The sequence below is a fragment of the Trachymyrmex septentrionalis genome, unplaced genomic scaffold, assembly GCF_001594115.1.
Source record: "Trachymyrmex septentrionalis isolate Tsep2-gDNA-1 unplaced genomic scaffold, Tsep1.0 scaffold30, whole genome shotgun sequence".
NCBI lineage: Eukaryota > Metazoa > Arthropoda > Insecta > Hymenoptera > Formicidae > Trachymyrmex > Trachymyrmex septentrionalis.
This window is the reverse complement of record NW_017305463.1, coordinates 861123-867338: the sequence shown is the minus strand read 5'-3', so window position 1 is coordinate 867338 and position 6216 is coordinate 861123.

Sequence of the window (6216 nt, the reverse complement as noted above, 5' to 3'; positions counted from 1 at the left end):
TAACTTGCTCGTTGCATATAATTAATTTGATCGGCAAATCGACAAAAATTAATTACAATACGGTTTTAATATTGTTTCAGGGTACATTATTAACATAATCTGTTTTCGCAATACTAAGAGTTTCTAAGTTCCGATTTTTTGTGGCAATCCGTAAATCTTTGATTGCTGCAGAGATCTGGATGACTGTCACAGTTGTTCCTTCACTGACAGGCAAAGCTATATGATAGTGTTTTTTTATATTTTATGGGGTTAGCTTTACCTAAGGCGAGGTTTCCTAAACAAGGAATTTCATTTCTTGCGAATAACTTCTGTGAACCGGAGTTTAAAGGTTTTCCATCTTTTTGCAAAAATATAATAATATAAGTTGCGTGAATTTATAATATTATTATTATTATTTATTACTTGGTGGTTAATAATGAAAGATTTTTCCTTCTTTTTTGATCTTCCGTCCTCGTTTTCTTCTCTTACTTCTTCGTCTTTTTCTTCTTCTTCTGGATTTTCTTCTTCACTACTTATTTTGTCTGGCGGATCGTTTCTGTCTTCTATTTCACTTTTTTTGTTTTCATGCTGTTGTAACTCCTGTGATTTTTCCTGCACTTTATTGCTTCTCGCTTGACTTTGTCTTCTAATAGCGTTAGAGGGATCTCACATTAGCGTTTTCCCCTTTAATGGCAATTTTGTTGGTTTCTTCATGTCTTTTTACGTAGTCGGGGAAGGGTTCTAAATCTTCTTCAGGCTGGTTATCATTAATCGGTAGGTCTAAATCTTTCTCCTCCTCGTCCGAAAGGTATAGCGTGTAATCGTCCAAAAGATATAGCGTGTAATCGTCATCTTCTTTGTCGGAGTTTTCCAGTATTTTAGAAATTGCTTCTACATTTTCAGAGTTATTAGAGTTCATTGTGATTAATTATGTTGCAATTTGCTTCTTCGAAATCTATAGGATTTCTTGATAATGTATCGGTGTTTACATTAGTTTTCCCTTTACTACATTGTAGTCGTATTTCGCTAGTTTTAACCTCCAGCGAAATATTCGCATGTTTGCATCCTGTGCATTTTTAAACCAGAGAAGGGGTTTGTGGTCTGTAACTAGAATAAATTTCCGTCCATATAAGTAAAGTCTAAAATGTTTGACGCAGTATACTATAGCTAAAGCTTCTTTCTCATAAGTATTATATTTTATTTTGTTTTCGGTTAGAGTTCGCGAAGCGTAATGCTATCAATTGATCTTTATTTATCTCTTCTTACGATAGGATGCAATTGCTATTCCGGAAGCGTCGGTAGTTTGGTTGTCGGGATATTGTAGAACAGGTTTTTCGCACAATTTCTCTTTTAATGCTTGAAAGGAGTCTTCTTGATCCAACGTCCATTCAAATTTGGTGTCATTTTTTAATAAATTGGTAAAAGGTTTGATTTTTTTTAAATGAATTTTGAAAAATTAGGTATAACTTTTCGGTAATATCCGGCTAATCCAAGAAATTGTTTGATATTTTTTAGTCCTTGAAAATTGTTGTACAGCCTCTAATTTCTTTGGATCGGATTTAACTCTATCTTTAATTATATACCCAAAGTAAGTGACTTCAGTTTTCAAGAACTCGTATTTGTCGGTTGTAATTTTATATTAGCTTTGCGTAACCGTTCTATTAACAAATTATACTTTCTTTCGTGTTCTTCTAATAAGACTGCGTAGATGACAATGTCGTCCATATAAACGAATAGCTCTTCTTTCTGTAATCTTATTAATACAAAATCCATTAATCGCTGGAAGATAGCGGGAGCGTTTTTTAATCCAAAGAGCATCCAATCAAATTCGTAGTGACCGAAAGGAGTTGTGAATGCTGTTTTATGACTATCTGCAGGATTCATTTTTATTTGGTAGTATCCGGAAGTTAAGCCACATACTGAAAACTGCGCTCCGCCTAACTGATCTAAAATCGATATTAGGAAGCGGGTAAGCATCACCAATAGTTTTATCATTCAAGGCCCGGAAGTCCAAAACCATCCTCCAACATTTGTTTTTTTTTAATATTCCTTTTTTGGTACAATCTAGATACATGTATTGTATTGTGAATGTGAAGGTTTTACGATGCCTCCTTCTAACAGTTCTTCTACCTGCCTATTTATTTCTTCCATACGAATTTGCGGGAATCTATATTGTCGCGTATTTATAGGTCGATCATCCGTTGTAGGTATTTAATGTTGTAGTATATTTGTTGCTGTCAACTCCTCTCCGAGGATGTGAAATCTGTCCTGGCTGTCAGTTTCATTATACTTGTTTCTTTCTGGCAACTTAAATACTCTAAACGCAACAATTCTGTAATTTCCGTGAGTTTATCCTTTGCAGTTTCTTCTGATACTATTAAGTATTCGCGTGAAATATTTTTCATAGTTTCGAGGTTTCTGGTTAGTTCCTTCCTTGTGGTTCAACTTGCGTTTGCGCATAAATTTTTCCATCATTTCTTGAGATTGATTTTGTGTAGATGCTAGGATTTTAGAAAATGGTTTGTTTCTTTTGGAATTACAAACATTTATATAAGGATTATATAATTGCATTCTTTCTAGAAGTTCATCGATAGTAACGTGAAAGGAATCATTTTAATGAATATCATTTTTTGCAGGTATTCCAACTCTTGGTAATTGAACTTTTTCGACAGAGGAGTTCTTTTCTTTTGACTCCTTTTGATAAAATTGAGTCGTATTGCATAGTGAGGATTGGTTACTTTCCTCTATGCAACCAACAGGAGTAGAATTTATCAGGAAGATACGGAAACTTTCCTCTGGAATTCTAGGATTATTTAAATTTTCAGGAGGGGTTTGGTAACTTCCTTCTCCAAGGATTTTGGATTCTAGGATTTGGGAGAGGATGCAGAAATTCTCTTCTTGTTAAATATTTAGAGTAGAATTTTTACTTGAGATTCTTTAGTTTCTCTCATTAATTTATTCTTATTTTTTTTCTTCATTTTTTCCTTTTAATTTTCTATCATTCTTTCCTTCTATCCTAGTGATTACGTCTTTGTCCGTAATTCCGTAATTCGTTGTTATTATTTGAACTAGCGTCACTAGAGTCTTCGAAATTTTGGATATCTTTTAGATGGGTAAGACAAATTTGCATATTTGCAATTTCTTTCTGATCATCTTGCATTTCAATGCTCGAGCTATCATTGTCAAATAATTCATTTAGAGGCGCTAGGTTGGTACTTGCACTGCAACTTCTTCATCTAATGTGCTTATGACGTTCAAATATGCTTTTCCAGAGACATTTTCTACTATAGTATCTCCTAGATAAATTCCGTGTGCTATTTTTATTTTTGGTACATATCCTATTTTTATCTCTGAATTTCCTATTCTTACATAAAATAAAGATTCTGATGATGCGATGATGGTTTCTGGAGAAAAGAAAGGTTTATTAATTCCTGATATATATATCTAAATATCCTTTCGCGTAATCAATTTACGGAAGTCTGTTTGAAAAAGTCGTTACTTAATATTCCGGATTGCGAAATGGGGAAATCGCTTCCTACAATATGAAAAGCTGCTTTATTTCCCAAAAAGGGTATGGAGATTTCTCTAAGAGTATATATGGGGTATTCATTTATACCATTTAATTTCAATATGTTATTGTAATTGATGCTGCCTTTATAGGGACAAAATTTTTCTTAATTATATTTGGCCCGGAACCGGTACCTAGCATAAAAGTAATGTAAAGTTCTGATTTACAAAGATTTATTTAAACGGTAGGCATGCGGCTGTGTTTGTCAAAGGTTACGGTTACGGATATATATACATATTTCTAACGTGTTTTTGTCTACTGGGCCTTCTTTGATGTCGATGAGGAGTGTGAAACTCTCTCGGCCCCTTGTGGCACACCTGGCTTCGAGAGGCCGTTGGAGTTTCCCTGTTTATTTTCCTTTGGTTATTATTTGTGATTCTTAACCCATAACTTTTGAGGAGATGCTCTTGTCCCTTACAGTATCGGCAGAATAACGAGTTTGAAGATGCCGCGTTTTGTCCTATCTTAGATCGGCAGTCTTTAGCAATATGCTCGAAGTTATTAGAAATTTTTGTTTTAGGTTCTGAATTACGTTGTTCATTTTGTTTCTTCCAACAGTTGTCGGCTGAATGACCAGGTTTATCACATCACTGACAAATTAAAAGGGACTTATTCTGATTACTCTTATTATTTGTTCGACAGTTTTTAGCATTATGGCCTGATTTTGAACATAATTGACAAATAATATTATTTCCTTGCAGAATATTAACGGATTGTCGTGCTTGACTGTCGCGAAGTCGACATCAACGCTGTGTCCGCGTTTTTTACAGATTTGACATTCTAAAATTAGTTAATTTTTTACAATTTGAAGCTGAATGTCCTTTTTTTATAAATCTGACAGATTTCTCGTGATTTATTAGTATTTAGCCTTACTCGATGTACTCTCTTGATTTTATCGTAAGACTGTCATCGAATGAAGTTCTCTTTCTATCCGCAATGCATCGGTTACCATTTCTTGAACACCTAAGTTTCTTGCTATCCTTTGTTCAATTTCTGGTTTTAATCTCCTAATAAAACACTTACACATGTCCTTTTCTAAAGGTACTTTAATATTTTGATCGCAAAGGGCATTTCCTAAAATTTTATGAACCTCCATTATTTGTTTTTCTAAAATCTTTACCCGATTCGCGTAATTATGTCTTCCTCGTTTTTTTTGATAAATGCGGACTAACTTCCCTTGCAATTGGTATATATTTTTTGAAACGTCATAAACCTGTTTTAGATATTTGGTTAATTGTGCCACACTGTTAAAGTCTTGATCTTGTATAGTGCGACGCGCTTCACCCACAATTCTCGTTCTTATGACTTTGGTGAATTGCGGTTCAGCTTCATCTGGTAACATGGATTTTACTTCCTTGCATCCCTCGATAAAGTACAATAGTTTAAAGAGATAGTTTTGCCATCCAAAAAGGGTACGGCTTCGACAGCGTATTTTAGTGTAGCGAATAAATTATGGTGCGTCATTGTTCCGTTAGGTCCCTCTATTTTAGAGGTGGTCATAACACTAAACCCTGGTTAAATTGATTCGTCTGCAAGGTCGCAAGAAAAAGAGAAATCGAGCACAAAAGGTTTAAAGAAATTTGTTCAAATATTTTCTGTAATATCAATTTTATTAAAATCGAGATCAACATCCCCAGTAGTGGATTGAGAGGGTTTGGCAGGAATGGAAGTGTATACTGTGTCTTGTATGTTTGATTTAGATTCAATTGAGTCACCGACAGCAGTTTTATAAAGATTTCCTGTTGTAGACTTATCGTCTGAGAAATCCGAGTTTATTACTCTTACCAAAGATCATACTTTACATCCCAGAGGGACCCTCAATTTTCATGTTCTGTTACGTCCAGGTCCCAAGATTTGTTTATTTCAATAAGAAGTAATAATTAGGAAAGTGCCAAGAAAAGACGCAATTGACACCGCTCTTGTGATTACTGCTCTGAAGCAGGTGCCACAAGTCAAAAGCACTTAATTGTATCTCAAATGTGGATCAACGTCAATACGCGACGCTAATCCCAGATTGTGCATCCATCAGTCCTTTTTTAGATTAAGGAACTTAATCCTTTTGACCAGGGATTGGACCTGTACGATTTTTGTCAAGATGCAGCGAATCGGAAGGGTGCCGAAATAAAATTTAGACAATCATTTATATATATATATATATACAGTGCGACAAATATGTTCCCGGACAGGGCCTGAAAATCATAATTGAAACAACAATATGCCTATTTTTTGGTTTTATTATTCAAAATATTCTCCTCTGGCTTCAATACACTTGTTACAGCGATTCAATAGTGATTCAAATGCATGTTCCAGCTCAGTTTGCGGAATTGCCTGTAGTGCCTGTGTAGAAGCTGATTGGATGGTCGGAATGTCATCAAAAAAGCGTCCTTTCAATTTCAATTTCAATTTTGGGAATAATGAGAAGTCGCAGGGGGCCAAATCAGGTGAATACGGTGGATGGTTTAACACAGAGACACGATTTCGAGCCAAAAATTGACAGACAATCAATGAAGTGTGACTCGGTGCATTGTCATGCAACAAAGACCAATCTTCTGGATCACGATATTCGGGGCGAATACGATGAATTCTGCCCATCAATCGCTTTAAAACTTCGAGATAATATGCACCAGTAATTGTTTGGCCAGTTGGAACAAACTCTTTGTGGATAATAC